Raw genomic sequence first — 17,499 nt, 5'->3', positions numbered from 1 at the left:
GACAAATGAGATAACCCTTACTTTCTTTTATAGAGAGTTTAATAGGTGTAGGTCCTCTTATAGCCCATGATTGATAGTAGCTTGATATTGGAGAGTGGGCTCATGTTTGGATATGGTTCTGACTTGTTGCCCAGTTCCAGCTATGGGTCTTGTACCACTGAGGGGATCAGTTAGCCAAATCAAGAGCAGTTGGTTCCTCACCATGGCTGTGTGCCACTGTTGCACTTGTGTGGGCATCACACCAGGTTATTTGTTGCTAATTAAGTTAGACCATGAGTTACTTGGGCAGATATTGGTCATTTCCTCCAGCGCATGCCTTTAATCCTAGCACTCAGGAGACAGAGGTAGGAGGAAGAGTGCAGTGAGTTTGATGTCCCCCCCCTGAGAATAGTAAATTGCAGGTCAGCCTGGGCTAGAGTGAGACCCTACCTTGATGCACCCAAAAAAAAAAAAAAAACAAGTTATTAACTATTGCCATGGTTTGTTATGACAGTTTTTTAGACTTATTCCTTTTATGTATAGTTAAAACTATTTTTTTGCTTTAATAAATACCTACTAACCTTCAAAAAAATTCCCAGAAAATATGAATTTTTATTTTCAAATGGGTCTTAAACTTTTATCTTTAAAGACTGTGATTTCCACTTTGCTTTATTCTAAGAAGATAAGAACACACTTTACACTGATTTAAAAAATCTAGAAAAGTAGTATGGCATGAATATTTATATAGCAAATATGAAGAATGAGGAAAGGTAGATATAAACTACCTTATATTTTTATTGAAAACTATGTATAATAGTCCTGTGAGCTTTAAAGTTATCATTATAGATTACTCTGTTTTTAACTTTTTTTTTGTCAATTGGTAAAGTTTATTTCATAAGCAATTTAAAGCCATGTACAATGTAAATTCCAATGCATTAAAACTACTACTGGAATGGTTCTGAGGTATCACTGTTAGTGTGGAAATGTCACTATATTTTTATGTGGAATGAAATGCGACTCTCATGCCTTTTATTACATGGAGCTGTCAGTGCTGACTACAAGGGCATTATATAGCTTTTAGAAAATCATCTTGCACATGTGTTAACTGACTTGTCAACACTGACAGTGATTTGATTGGTTGATTATTTATAAGCTCATCAAAATAAGGGTAGCCTTGGGATGGAGCTCAAGAGCTGAGGAATTTGAGGTGCATGCTACTACCTGCCGACCTCCCTTTCACCAGAAACCCAACCTATGATTCAACTCACTTCCAAGGGAAACTAGTGCAAAAGGTATCCAAGGTAACCTGTCAGCAGGTTAATTTTCTTGTAATGTTTAAAGAGTTAGATATTTTTTCTTTTAAAATTCATTTATAAAAATAAATTTCAGTTCGAGACTTAGGTACCAAATTGTGGCTTAATTTAGTCATGATGGTTGCGCTATAAAGTTGTGAAAAATGTAGCTGAAAATGTGTGCATTCTGGCTCATTGGATGCTGGCACCCTCTGCTATCACAACCCATCACAGTTAACCAAAAAATAAACATAGCTGCCTAATGAAACCTTAAGACTGTCTTTGTCCTCAAACTCCCACAAAATTTTAAGTCTTAGACATCCATCACAGAACTTTCTGTAACCATAATACATTCATGATAGAGGATGAAAGGCCTGTAACGAGCTTAGGAGATACTGATTCATGGTGTCTGGGCAGACCCAGAAGCTCAGAGGAAGTGGCCACCCATGCACTGTGCGGCTTACCCAAGTGCTTTGCACTAGAACACGGTCAGAAGCCCCTTGTGCAATTTGTATCTCAGAGCAACAATAATTTGAGATGCAATTGGAGAGGATCAGCAAGTCCTTTTACTTTTTGTGCTGTGAGAAGACAGCTAGCCTGGCCCACCTCAGGGAGCCGGCGTGTGGCAGGGCACTGGCCACTATGTACAGGAGAGAGGAATACTGTCATGTGGAATGCCAATATGACTTACTGCTTGGAATTGTGCTAATATCAACCTCTCTGTCAGCCTGACTTCCCACACAAGAAGCTTTCTGCCTTAGCCAGGAAATATTTGAGGATTGAGAGCCTGAACTAAGAGAGCTTCCAACTCCCTATCTACACACCCAAAAACAACTTTGAGATTGTTGTCCTTTCTGGGTGCAAATGAGCAACAGGTGGACCTGTCACAATCACATGACATCAATCACTATGAACACAGCATTCAGTTGGTGCTACAAGGTGATGTATCAAAAGTCTGACCTACTGTGAACTGAAACCTAGTAAGTGAAACTACAGGAAGGATCTCGAGATGGTCCCACAGCGCTGCTGGAGGAAGGTCTCCTCTGGACACAGAGGCTCAGATCTCATTGATAGTCCTTTCAGAAGTGCAGTACTCAGAGGGGCCTGGTGAGGACATGTAGAAAGATTGTGTCTTCCTTTTCAATCGAGCTCTTTTGTTGGCCAACACCAGGCTGTGCCGGCTTGAGTTGATGATTTCCGAAATGATCTTTTTGCAGTCTACACACACCTCCATCGTGCTCCAGTCCTCCATGAACTCTTTGGGAAACTGGAGTTCTTCATCTGACTTGTCCACTGACTTAGACTTGGAGGAAAACCTGGCAATGCTCCGAAGTGGCCGATGGTGACTAGTGGAGGGCTTTTCAGATCTTGTACTTTCCCCTCTTTGCAAGGCAGAAGGTCCCAGTGAAAAGATAGGTAGAGTAGAATATGGCTTGGATGGCAGCCGCATCTTTTTGCAACACTGTGAGCACACGGGCCTTTCCTTTCTTCAGAGCCGTGTAGACATCTTTATACCGTTGGTACTTTTCCAGCTCTGCCTTCACCAGGACCTGGCGGATGTGCATAACTTCCTCCACAGTGAGAGCGAGGCATTCCACTGGGTAGCAGAATTCCTCGAGAGAGTGGGAGCTCTGCCTGGGTGGTGGGAGAAACTGCCTCATATTTGTAGGCGTCTCCTTCTCAATGGAGTGCCGTCTCTGGGGTTGCTGCCGTCTCTCTGGCTGGGGTGTTGATGAAATGGGCAAGAATTTTGGAGGCTTTCAGAAGGCTCTGCGAGATAAGACTCCCACTTCATATCAAAATCCAAGTGCACCTTCTTTTTATATTCTCCCTTATAATAATAAAGTATGAAAATTCTTCCTTCTATGTTTATTAAAATATTTGTGCCTAGTTATTATTTTTTTTTTTGTTGTTGTTGTTTGAGGTAGAGTCTCACTCTAGCCCAGGCTGATCTGGAATCCTGTTTTTAACTTTTAATGCAATCATGTTATTACAATATTTATCTTTGTTCCCTTTTATTTTATCACATTTTCTTAAAAATAGTCTTAAAAATAATAATAATTCATTATATTATGTGTAGTCACATTTTTAATTCACTTCAATTTTTATACCCTATTAACAAGATGCTAATTTAAAACTGGTGATTTAAATGTAATTAACCTTCTCTAAGACTTATTATAGAGATTTTTATATTCTTATATTTAGGGTATCATAACTCATTACAAAAGTTAACTGCTGTGTTGCTATAGGGTAAAGCAAAATATTATTCCACATTGGTTTCCTAGGAGAACAATTTCAAACCTTAACTGTGCTTAAGATAGAGAGATACTTTCTGTGAGAGCACATCACTGACCCTTGAGAAGAAAAGGAGAGATGTGTGAGGCATTCCTGTACAACACTGGAATTTTGATAAACTATGGAATGGTTGGATAGAATTCTTTTATATAGAAACCACAACTTATACCTATGTTTCTCCTGTTATTACAAAAACATTAGGGCAATGTTTAAGAACTCAATGAAAATATATTTCTTTAGAATTTATTCACTCCAGAATGTACATAAATAATTGTCCATATTTCTTTTGACTTTAATCACGAGTACACACAACTTTCCCTGGCATAATGATAATTTTGTGATTGAATTTGCTTTTAATACTGTCAGGGACATTTTTAATAATCAGTATGTTATAGAAACTCTTCATAATGTCAGTTTGCTCAATTTTTCTTATGATTAGGTTTTCATAGGTGTTCCTATTTATGACTATAAATATGATAGAAACTAAATATTGGTCAGTATTTTGTGCTATTTGAAGTCATTTTATTTTTTAAAGGAAGTAGGATTTAAAAGGAACCAGTATCAGATATCCACAGTCTACTAGGTATATGGCTATGTAGTCATAAGCTTTCAAATCTTTGTTTTCATCAAATAAGAGCTAGAACAAGAAATGGGGCTTATATTAAAGAGTTGTGGGGACTCAAAGCAAAAATGCAAAATACTTATTTAAATATCTAGAAAATAAACCATCTAGACAAGGAATACAACTGTATATATTCTTTTTACAACTGCATAAATTACTGTTTCCAAAAGGTTAAAAATAACCCTAAATTTTATTTAAGCAGAAAAATATAAAACTGAATTTGGGGCTAGAGAGTTAGCTTAATGGTTAAGGTGCTTGCCCACAAAGCCTACAGACACAGGTTTGATTCCCCAGTACCTACATTAGCCAGATGCACAAGGTAGTGAATATATCTGGAGTTCATTTGTAGTGGCTACAGGCCCTGATCCACGCATTTTTTCACACTCTCTCTTTCTGCTTCTTTCTCTCTCATAAATAAAAAAAATTAAATTAATAAATTAAACACATTTTTAAAGATGTATTTATTTATTTATTAAATTTTTATTATCATTTTCCATGATTATAAAAAATATCCCATGGTAATCCCTCCCTCCCCCACCCCCAACACTTTCTCCTTTGAAATTCCATTTTCCATCATATTACCTCGACCTCTCAATCATTGTACTTACCTATATACAATATCAACCTATTAAGTACCCTCCTCCCTTCCGTTCTCTTCACTTTATGTCTCCTCTTTAACTTATTGGCCTCTGTTACTGAGAATTTTCATTCTCATGCAGAAGCCCAATCATCTGTGCTAGGATCCACATATGAGAGAGAACATGTGGAGCTTGGCTTTCTGGGCCTGGGTTACCTCACTTAGTATAATCCTTTCCAGGTCCATCCATTTTTCGGCAAATTTCATAACTTCATTTTTCTTTAACGCTGAGTGGAACTCCATTGTATAAATGTGCCACATCTTCATTATCCACTCATCAGTTGAGGGACATGTAGGCTGGTTCCATTTCCCAGATATTACAAATTGAGCAGCAATAAACATGGTTGAGCACGTACTTCAAAGGAAATGAGATGATTACTTCAGATATATGCCTAGGAGTGCTATAGCTGGGTCATATGGTAGATCAATCTCTAGCTGCTTTAGGAACCTCCACACTGATTTCCACAGTGGCTGGACCAGATTGCATTCCCACCAGCAGGGCAGAAGGGTTCCTCTTTTTCCACATCCTAGTTTATCCTTTCAAAGAACCAACTCTTTGTTTCATTATTTCTTTGGATTGTATTTTTGTTTCTATTGAATTAATTTCTGCCCTAATCTTTATTGTTTCTTCTCACCTACTGATGTTTGATTTGCCTTGTTCTTTTTCTAAGGCTTTAAGGTGAAACATTAGGTCATTTACGTGCGACCTTTCTGGTTTCTTAATATAGGCACTTAAGGCTATAAATTTACCTCTTAGAACTGCCTTCATTGTGTCCCAGAGATTTTGATATGTTGCGTTCTCATTATCGTTTGACTCTATAAATTTTTTGATTTCCTTCTTGATTTGTTCATTGACCCATTCATCATTTAGTAGTGTATTGTTTAGTTTCCATGATTTTGTGTATGCTCTATAGCCTTTCTTGCTACTGATTTGTAGTTTAATTCCATTGTTGTCAGATAGAATCCAAGGAATTATTTCAGTTTTCCTGAATTTGTTAAGATTTGCTTTGTGTCCTAATATATGGTCTATTTTAGAGAATGTTCCATGTGCTGCTGAAAAGAATGTATATTCTGCAGCCTTTGGATTAAATGTCCTGTATATATCTGTTAGGTCCATTCATTCCTTCTATGACCTCATTTAGTCCAGATGCCTCTCTGTATTATTTTTTTTTCCCATGATGACCTGTCAATTGATGAGAGTGGGGTGTTAAAGTCACCCACCACCACTGTGTTTGGTGTTGTCTGTGACGTTAGTTCTAATAGTGTTTGTTTGATGAATTTGGGAGCCCCCATGTTAGGTGCATATATGTTTAGGATTGTAATGTCCTCCTGTTGAAGTGTGCCCTTAATCAATATAAAGTGACCTTCATTATCTTTCTTGACTAACATTGGACTGAAGTCTACCTTGTCACATATTAGGATAGCAACCCTGCTTGTTTTCTAGGCCCATTTGCTTGAAACCTCGTTTTCCAACCTTTCACCCTAAGATAATATCTATCCTTTGAGTTTCTTGGAGACAAAAAATTGTAGGATCCTGCTTTTTTACCCAGTTTACAAACCTATGTCTTTTCGTTGGGGCATTGAGGCCATTGATATTGAGAGATATTATTGAAAGGTGTGTATTTATGTTTGCCTTTTTTTTTTTTTTTTTTTTTTGTTCCGGTTCTACCTGTGCTTTCTTGTGTTTCTTGTGTATTTGAGTATTGCTTGTTTTTTCTAGATTCCTTATATGTGTGCTTTAGCTTTTCTTCAGCATGGAGGATTCTATCAACTATTTTCTTTAGAGCTGGTTTTGTCTTTAAATACTCCTTTCACCTGCTTTTGTCATGGAATATCCTTATTTCTCCATCTATTTGAATGGATAGCTTTGCAGGATAAAGTAACCTTAGTTGACTGTTGTTATCATTGAGAACTTGGAATATAACACTCCAAGCCCTTCTGGCTTTAAAAGTTTGTGTTGAATAAGCTGCTGTAATCCTGATGAGCTTGCTTTTGGAGGTAACTTGATTTTTCTCTCTAACTGCTTTCAATATTTTTTCTTTGGTTTGTGTGTTTGGAAGTTTGATTATAATATGGCGAGGAGAAGTTCTTTCCTGGTTTTGTCTGGCTGGCTTCCTATGTCTGCATTTGCACCACTTTCCCCATTTGGGGTAAATTTTCTTCTATGATTTTGTTGAAGATGCCTATTATGCCCTTGAAGTGGAATTCTTCTCCTTCTACTATGCCCTGAATTCTTATATTTGATCTTTTCATAGTGTCCTAAATATCTTGAAATTCCAACTCATACTTTTCTATAAGTTTGTGTTTCTCTTTATTGGACTGTATGAGATATGCCACCTGGTCTTCTAGCTTAGATATTCTGTCCTCTCCTTCATCCATTCTACTGGTGAGATTTTCTACAGAGTTTCTATTTCATTAACTGTGTTCTTCATTGCTAGTAATTCTGACTTTTTTATTATTATTTCTATTTCCTTATTTATGTATTGTATTGCCTTCTTGATTCATGAAATTGGTGTCCTGCATCTTCTTTGAGTCCTTTGATTTCCTTTTTGACTCCATTGATATGTTCTTTGACTTCTTTGAACATATTTATAATCATTCTTTTGAAATCATTCTCAGGTATTTCCTGTAACTTGTTCTCCCTGAAGGTCATTTCTGATGCATCAATACTTTTAGTTGCATTTTTATTGTCTTTCTTTTTAGTGTTTCTTGTGTTATATTGTATATATTTTTGCATCTTGGATTTAGTTAATGCTTGGATTTTCTAGCTAGCTGGTTATTCTTTGCTGTATCAATTGATTTGATGTTATATATTTTCATGGTAGGAGCTTAAGATGTTAGGTGTGGCTCTTAAGTTTCTCAGAGTATCTATGAAGGTGCTCCTAGGGGTTGAGTTTCCCTGCTATAGAAGTATTCAAGTAGGCTGACTGGAATAAAATACAGGTAGATTCTAAAAGTCAACTAAACACTGTACACATTCAATCAAAAACAGCCCCAAGTATGTATGCCAGAGTAGTTATTTTAACAACCAGATCCTCTATCAACAAAGAGGTTAAGATTTCTGGTCTGTTGAGGCATCCAAGTCAGCTTTTGACCAAGTGAGGCTCTTCCCTGGTGCAATCCCAGTTCTCTTGGATGGTTTTGGTCTCCGTCAAGTTGCTGGCTGGGTCATCGGGCTGCTGTTCTGGTTTCTGTAGCTGGGCACTGGCTTTTCCTGCGGGGCAAACCGAACCTGGCAACTGTGGCCCTGCAGATCATCACACCCACTGCTGGAACTACTGCTGCTAAAGCTGCCTCTGCTGGGTCTGTTGCAGCTGCTGCTGAAGCTGCTGCTGCTGGGTCCACCGCTGCTGCTGCCACTAAAGCTGCTGCTGCGGGATCTGCTGCTGCTGCCGCTACTGGGTCTGCTGCTGCTGGTTCTGCCACTGTTACCATTGCTGGAGCCGCTGATGTTCCTGCCAGACTCCGCTACTGCTTGGGTCCTGCTGTCGGCTCAAATTGGCGTGGTGGGGTCCTGTGACCGCTGCTCTGTTTGCTGGAGCTTGGCTCAGGTGCTGGTGGAGGGGAGGGAGCTGCAGCTGCTCTGGTTCTCTCACTCTTCCATGTGTTCTTCTACCTTGTGATCTTCTCCTCCGTTGCTCACTGCCACTCTCCCTTCACGTTTCTTGAGTTGCGGAGAGCTCCAATGTGAGTGGAATCTCCCCTCACCTGGCTTTTCCTGTGGCTGGAGCTGAGCCTGGTGGCTTTCTGGTGCATCCTGCCACTGTGGTCGGCGGAGCTGCCTGGGCCTCTTTTGCTGGCCTATGCGGGCTCTGGATACTCTGGATCTCTTCTACTTCTCTGCTACCGCTTCAATTTCCTATACACCTCACTTTTTAGTAAAAGTGTGGATTTTGCTGAGTTTTTTTGATGTTTTTCCCCCCTAGGCTGCTTTGGTGTGGTACCTACACCACCATCTTAACCGGAAGTCAAATTAAACACTTTTAAAAACTGAATTTGTTGCTTACTAAAGGAAGAGAAATTATACCAAGGAGACATAAATTATCAGATTGTGCAGATTTATGAGGAAGACTAATTTAGTGATTAGTAGGTTTAGTCTGTTGATGTCACTTGCAGTGACTTGGTCTCTGAGGTGAGGATGTCATTAATTAATGAACTCTCAGAAGTGTGTTTTCTTCAGTTAGTCATTTACTGATCCACTGTCTCTCTGAAGCTTTGGTTTTTACTGTCTGGTTGACTTGAAAATGTGTGTGCACTAAGGTGCCTGTTGTGTACTTTTTAAATTCATGTGAAAGACATTCAGGAGCTTTCAGAGCTGTCACTGATTGAGGAGGCAGGTTTCAAGCCATTGCTGTGATTTCTTAGGACAGCTACAAAAAATTCTACCTGTACTAAGAGTAAGGGAGAGTGTTATTCTCAAAGCTACATTTTAAACAAACATAGAAGACAACAAAACATGAAGTTAATTAAGAAAACTGCCAAGAAAAAATCTCTATGATGAAGAGTAGGAAATAATTAGAAATTTGTTTTAATCAGTCTTATTCTGTTCCCAAATAATGTTTCACTTTTATGTAATTTAATGAAGTTGTCAAAAGCACCTTATTTCCTACTTAACTATGAAAAGCTCAGTTTTGTTTTTTTTTATATTTGTGGAAACATAACTTTTTAATATGCATCAAACTCAAGGTCTTTCTACCTCAGCCTTCCAACAAGTAGGGATAACAAGATTATATCACTGTGTCAATTTGCTATAATTATAAACATTATCTTTAAAAAAAAATGCTTTTAGTTCACATAGCTGATTATCTGTAAACACACTCTCTTTTAGAATATTTGATGGTCTCTGTGTGTTTTGTACCCTTTTTCTAATATGAATTGCACTACTTATTGAACTTATTCTAGGCTGATTTTAGACTCTTTTCTTAGGATTTTCTCTGCAGTTATAAATCCTTTCCTGTCTGTCATTTGCCCAAACTTTTGGTCTACTGTCCTCAACAATTTTGAGTTCCTTACATATTTTCTTTTAAAATAGCATTGTCGGGCTGGAGAGATGGCTTAGTGGTTAAGTGCTTTCCTGTGAAGCCTAAGGACCCCAGTTCAAGGCTCAAATTCCCCAGGACCCACGTTAGCCAGATGCACAATGGGGCACACGCGTCTGGAGTTTGTTTGCAGTGGCTGGAAGCCCTGGCACTCCCATTCCCTCACTATCTGTCTCCTTTTCTCCCTCTCTCTCTGTCACTTTCAAATAAATAAATAAAAATGAACAAAAAAAATATTTAAAATAACATTGTCTTAGTGAAGTATTAGCTTTCCTCATTCTAATTTGACCCTTTGTTCTTCTGCTGTATAAACAATGACCCTCTTCCTCTCTTCTTCTGGCAACATTTTCTCTTGTTTGTTTTTGCTTTTGTTTTTAGGTAGGGTTTCATTGTAGCTCAGGCTGACCTGGAATTCACTCTGTAGTCTCAGACTGGCTACGTTTTCTAAAACAGGTCTACTTTTTTCTTTTTGAGAATTATGCTAATAATTATAGTAGTTGCATCATTGCTTGAGGCATCTCTGTGCTGTGTTCTGCTGATCTTTGAGAACTGATGCAGCAGCATCAACAGATGTCTTATGCTAGTTTCACTCTTGAAGATAGCTTCAATCCCAAGTTTAGATAAAGTAACTCATCTCTTTATTTACTGGCTAAAATAAAATTTCCTTGGTAGTGAAAACTTTTTGATTATCACCTTCTATATCTGTAAGTATACATTAGTTCACATAATGTCCATGAATGTTGAGGCAATTTAATCTCTGCATTTGTGAATTTCCATGTGTTAAGATATGGCCAGGCAAAGACTCAGAAATATGAACTGGTGACTAAAACAGAAATATAGAGCTGGCATGGTGGCTCACACCTCTAATCCCAGAATTGAAGAGGCTAAGGTAGGATTGCTGTGAGTTTAAGGCCACCCGGAGACTACAGACTGAATTCCAGGTCAGCCTTTGCTAGTCAGAGAGCCTACCACAAAAATCAAAAGAAGGAGAAGAAGACCAAGAAGAAGAAGAAAAAGAAATATAGTGTGGAATAATTGAGAAGAAAAACTTAAATCCAGAATGGGGGTGTTCAATCCTTGCTAGTTTTAATAAGTCATGATAAACTAATTTTGTAAAAATCTTCTGATTTTAGTTCAACTTGATGGGTAAAAATTTCTGTCTCTGGAAAATATTAATTTTAAAGAGTTCCATAAACAAACTTGAAATCAGTAATTTCAAAAGAGGTTCAGGCTGGAGAGATGGCTTTGCAGTTTAAGCACTTGCCTACAAAGCCTAACAACTTGAGTTTGATTCCAGTACCTACATCAAGCCAGATGCCCAAAGTAGTACATGCATCTGGAGTTTGTTTGCAATGACTGGAGGCTCTGGTGTGGCCACTTTCCATGTCTGTCTCTCTTTCTGTATCTCTCTGCTTGCAAATAAATAGAATTTTTTTTTTAAAAAAAAAAGAAGTTCAATCACTTTGGAGGGTTAAATGTAAAATGTCCCTCACAGACTCACATATGTAAATACTTAATCCACAGCTGGTGGTGCCATCCTGTAATGTTGTGGAACTTTTAGGAGGTAAAAATCTTGCTAGATGAAGTTTATCATTGGAGGTGGGTCTTGAAGTGTTATAGCCTACTCCTGCTTAGCATTCTAACTCTCTCTACTTCCTGCTGGTGTGAGGATGCCATGATACCTGTCTGCTCCTATAGTGCTTTCTACATAATGACTAATAATGACTGACTCTGCCTTCTGGAATTGTAAACCAAAATAAACAGTTTTCTTTCCTTACTTGTTTCTGGCCAAGTAATTGTCTTAGAAATGAGATAGAAACTGATATGGATAATTTATACTAAGAAGTGGGGCTATTTCTGTCATAAACCTGACAAGGTGGTTTGTGAACCTTTGGAACTGTTTTGTAGGAGACCTGTGGAGTTATTAGAACTTTGAACTAGAGAGGCCTTACAATGCTGTAATCAGAGGCGGCTATTCTGGAGATAGTGAAAAACTAGAAAGCTAAGGAAAGGAAAAAGTGTTTCAGCAGGAACTGGGATAGAAGAAATTGGTGTGATGTTTTATCAAAGAAACTGGCTATATTCTTCCCATGTCCTGAGAATTTGAGTAAAATCTAAGTTAATAATAATAGTAGTAGAGTAATATATTTAGAACAGGAAATATGAAGGCAGAATAACAAGAAATATCAAGGCAGAATAATATTGGACTTATGATATCACTTCTCTTATTTTCCCTAATTTAAATCTACAGTGAAATCTGGGAAAGTATAGAGCAGATAGATGAAAAATAGAAAAGTTTGGGACAGGAAGAAATGTAATCAACTTTGTTTTCCCATCACAGAAACTGAAGCCACTTGGCCGGTAATTGTTAAAGAGATTATTTTTAAGATAACCCAACCTCTCTGCACTGGAACAACGGGAATGACTTCCTGAGAACAAGACCCAACCTATTGAAGGCTCAAAAGGAAGAATGCATTTCTTTTCTTGTGAAAGGGAAAGACTTGAATGGAGAATGCTGACTGAGTCCTTTGTTCTCCAAGCTCAGCATACCAAGGTGGTTATTACTGAGATCCAAGGCCAGGCAGTAGTAAAACTTGGCAGGGTTATCCTGTGGTACTGACTGTAGAGGACTAAAAAATTCAACATATGTATATATCGATATACATATGGTTTGATGTATAGTGTTCCATTGTTCTACTAAGTCACTGAGGTGAAGTATTGTCAGACAAGAACAAGTCCCTGCAAGGAGGCTCTGTAAAGTCACTGAATGAAGTTGTGAAGGTGAACTTTAAGTTACAAGGGAGAACTCAGGATGTTAGTGATGCCAAAACCACGGCATATCTTCCAAGAAAAACTATGAGAATAATCCAACTTGCAACAAAAGGAGGCTATAGATAGTACAACTTAGGTACCCAAGGACTTTGGAGCACAGAGGAGTTTACCACAAGTCCCATATAGTAGACAAGGAGCTACAAAACTTTTTATTTGCCCAGCTGGTTTTGGGTCTTGCCTTTGGCCAATCAGTCCTTGTTGTACCCCAATTCCTCCCTTTTGCATTAGGAATGTTCATTCAGTGGCATCATATGCTAAAAGTATGTAACTTGTGATTTGATTTTATAGGGCTCACAGTTAAGACCCTGCCTTAAGTCTCTACTGAGACTTTATAATTTAGACTTTAGTAGTGTTGAAACTAGTAAAGCTATGAGTACTTTTAATTTTTTTTATTACTTTTATTTATTTATTTGAGAGTGACAGAGAAAGAGGTAGAGAGAGAGAGAGAGAATGGGTGTGTGTGCCTGGGCCTCCAGCCACAGCAAACGAACTCCAGATGCACGTTCCCCTTGTGCATCTGGCTAACATGGATCCTGGGGAATCGAGTCTCAAACCAGGGACCTTAGGCTTCAGAGGCAAGTGCTTAACTGCTAAGCCATCTCTCCAGCCCAAGGACTTTTAACATTGCACTGAATGCATTTTGCTTCATGAGATATGGAGAAGTCCATGGGGGAAAGGAGTGGAATGTAGTGATTTAAATGTAAGTTGTTCTCTATAGATTTATGTTGGAATACTAACTCCTCAGTTTGTGGCACTATACTTGATTTCAAGTTATGCTACATAGCCAAAGTAATGGAAATAGCATGGTAATAGCACAAAAGAAGACAACTAGATTAATGGAATAAAATAGAAAATGTGTATATCAGTCCATTCACAAAGATGCCAAAAATAACAATTGTAGAATAGATAACATCTTCATCAAATGGTGGTGAGAAAACTGGATGTATATGTGCAGAGGAATGAAGCGAGATCTTTCTCTCTCACTTGTACAGAATTCTAAATGAATCAAAGGTCTCAATGTTAGACTTGAAACTGAAGCTTCTAAAGAAAAACTAGGGAATACAGTACATGATGTAGGCATATGTAAAGATTTTCAGAACAGTGATCTGGTTGCTCAGGAAAAACAGTCAACAAAGTGACAAATGCAACCTCATGAAAGTAAAAGCTTTTGCACCAAAAAGGAAATTGCCAAATGAGTGAAGAGGCAGAGTGAGAGAAAATCTTTGAAAACTATGCATCTGACAGAGGATTAGTATCTACAATATACAAAAACTCAAAAATTAAATACAAAGAACTCAAAAATATTAACAAAGCAAACAATCCAACCCCCTTAAAATGTGCTAACAGAGTTCTACGAAAACATGCATAACCAACAAACATTTTTACAGAGTAGTCAACACCCCTGTTTTGAGTTACTATGTCACTACACTCAAAGTGGCTGATAGCAAAGTATTAAATATTAAATGATAACAAATGCTATAGATACGGTGGGAAAAGAATAACTTATATTTACCATTGATAGAACTGCAAACTAGTGCAGCAATTATGGAAATTAATATGGAGTTTTATCAAAAAGTTAAAAATAAAACTATATATGACTCAGCTAAATATACCTCTGGGTGTATACCCAAAGGACTCTACCCTCTCCTAAAAAGATACTTGCTGAGCTATCTTTATTGCCTCCCTGTTTAAAATATCTAGGAAATGGAATCAGCTTACACAATTGATATTTAAGATATGTTATATAAATACAAGAAAATTATAAAATTAATAGGAAGATTGATACAACTGAAAAATATTACACAGAGTGAGGGTCCTCAGGCTCAGAAAGACAAAAGCTACATGTTCTCTCCTCTATGTGGATTGTAACTTCAGATTTCTATATTTGTTTATATAAGTTGGAAAAAAGTATCTGTAAGGGCCTGGAAGTTAAAAAGACAATGAAGGAGGGGCATAAAAAGTCTTAATGGAGGGGTAGCAGAACATAAGTGATACAAAAGTAGTGGGAGTAACTTGTGAGAGGGAAAGTTTTAAGCAGGAATAGGGGTGAGAGGACGATGTGATGAGCAGAATATCAAGGACTAGCTATAAAAAAAAGCCACTTGGCTCCTACTACTTGGACAACCAACTTAAAATATAAATTAAAAAAAAAAAACTGAACAAAGTTACATACATGTGTGGTAATTAATTAATTAATTAATCTCGATTAATTATTGGTTAGGCAGGCTACAGAGGCCCTTAAAACAGTATGTTAACTCCCTCACTGTTATGTTTCATGCCTACAAAACCCACATCATATAAATGCTGCTGCCATGATCTGCTGACCAAATCATCACTGTACAAGATCCTTCGAGGAACCCTCTAAATAAAAGAGGGAGAAAGATAGTTTTAATCATAAGATCACAGAAAATAATAAATTTTAAGAAAGGAATAGATTAACAATAGATCAGGAAGGACCTATTACATCCAACATAGTAAATCAATCAGAAAATCCTTAATAATAAGAGAGGGGAAAAAATAGAATAAACCATAATGCCCCTGGAGTGGTGTTCCATGTCTTTAATCCCAGCACTCGGGAGGCAGAGGTAGGTGGATTGCCATGAGTTCAAGGCCACCTTGAGACTACATAGTGAATTCCAGTTCAGCCTACCAAAAAAAAAAAAAAAAAAAATTGCAACCAGTCAGAAAAACCACAAACAAATTGACAAGAATTAATAAACATTTCTCAATAATATTCTGAAATATAACTGGCTACAAATAACCAGAGACACATGGTATGGCTAGTAGGATTGAAACACTAAATACAACTGTCTTTTGTCTCTAAGGAACTGATCTCACTGGTCAAGATGCCCATGAACTGAGAGTCAGAAGTTGGAAATCAATCTATTAAGGAAACAAATGTTCAAACAAGCTTGTGTAGCTATTCTGACATCTGATAAACTTCAAACCAAACTATTCAGAAAAGGTAAAGAAGGTCAGCACATATTAATAAAGGGAATACTTCATCAATTATGTATACATATGCATAAAATATTTAGGCTCACAATGTCATGAAACAAATACTATGGGTTATAAACATCCACTTAAGCCTATACAGTTGGTTACTTCAATACATTATACTAATCTTTAGATATACCATCCAAAATAATTCAAAAAAAGACACCTCTGAGTTAAACTGTATCATAGATCAAATGGACTAAACAGATAACTAGAGAATATTATATGCCAAAGAAACAGAATATATATTTTTTCTCAGAACCAATGCAACTTTTTCTAAAATAAACCACATTCAAGGGCAAACCCCATGTTTTAATAAATATAAAATAATCAGTATGATTACTCATGTATTATCAGATCATAGTGCAATAAAACTGGAAATAGGTAGTAAGAGAATTCATAATAACTACATAAATACTTGAAGACTAACCAATGTGCCCTGGAGTGAACAGTAAAAATTGGAAGAAATTTAAAAAATCCTAGGATTAGCTGGGCATGGTGGTACACCCTTTAATTCCCAGCACTCAGGAGGCAGATACAGGAAAATCACTGTCAGTTTGAAGCCACCTTGAGAGCATACAGTGAGACCCTATCTCAAAAACAAACACATAGACAAACAAAAATCTAGAATCAAATGAGATAAATGGAATCAAATCTTCAAATCCACCATAAGAAGGAAATGAGGTAAAAACTAAAGGCATAGAGACCTCAGTCAATGAAATTATAGCAGAAACGTTCTGAATATGAAGAAATAACTGGATATACAAACACAAGGGACATTTTGAAATCCAAATTAGAGAAAAATCTTCCTATACTGTCTTACAGTAATTAGACCAAAAATAAAGTAAAGAAACAATATTAAACGCTATAAAAGAAAAATACCAGCTCACCAAAGGGAGAAATGGGTTGTATAATTAGTAATAGTAAAAGACAGAAAATCATGGACCAACATGAAAGTAGATGACTGCCCACAAAAATAGATGTGTGTTTTTATGTGCATGTGAGCGCATATGTGTGTGTGTGTGCACTGCAGCATCTCTTACTACTGCAAATGAACACCAGCTCAATGTGCCAGTTTTTACACCCAGCTTTTTGTGGGTTCTGGAGCTTCTGACCACTGAGCAATCCCCCATACCAAATGTGATCTCTTACTTAACATGATAAACATAAGAGCATTTAGTGCAAGCACAAACTAACACCATGCTCATAGGTGAAACAACTAAGATAGAATCCTCAAGTCATTCTCACCCCAGATAGAATGGCTGTTTTCAAGCAAACAAGAAAAAATGCTGGGTAGGAATGTAAACTGTATCATCCAGTATGGAAATCATTGCAGAGGTTTCTCAAAGTACAGATTAGAATTGCCATAACACCCAGCTATTCCATTCTTGTGTATGTGTCTCAAGGATTTTCAATCAGTACAACACAGATATATGCTCATTCACATTTGTTGTTACACAGTTCATAGTAGCAAGAAAATAGGACCAGTCAAGATGTCCATGAACAGATGAATGAAGCAAATGTGATAAAAAAAAAAAACACAATGCAATTTGCTTAGCATGGAAAAAAAAAAAAAAAGAAATCATGGCATTTGCAGGAACAGAGCAGGGATGGAAGCTATGAGTAGATCAATAGTATGGACTTCAACCCATCTAGCCTGTCCTACTTATGGCAACTGCTAAATGCCAGGTCTGCCTGCAACAGACACCAACACTGAACCCCTAATATAATACCATGCCAAGAGTGACACCAGTCTGCAACCTGGTGGCAACCTTGCGGACTACTTCCATCATGGAAAGTGTAATA

The 17,499-nt window shown here is 37.4% G+C and overlaps 1 protein-coding gene and 1 pseudogene across 1 annotated transcript in view; one reads left to right on the top strand and one right to left on the bottom strand.

The window, feature by feature from the left end:
- Positions 1 to 17,499, top strand: part of Fut9 (fucosyltransferase 9) — a 267,934-nt gene that overhangs the window by 133,874 nt on the left and 116,561 nt on the right. The window lies entirely within an intron of this gene.
- The window catches only part of LOC123462303, a 93,431-nt pseudogene continuing 78,260 nt past the window's right edge, over positions 2,329 to 17,499 (bottom strand).

Source organism: Jaculus jaculus, chromosome 7 (genome assembly GCF_020740685.1).
Source record: "Jaculus jaculus isolate mJacJac1 chromosome 7, mJacJac1.mat.Y.cur, whole genome shotgun sequence".
NCBI lineage: Eukaryota > Metazoa > Chordata > Mammalia > Rodentia > Dipodidae > Jaculus > Jaculus jaculus.
This window is presented reverse-complemented; position numbering and strand designations above follow the sequence as displayed.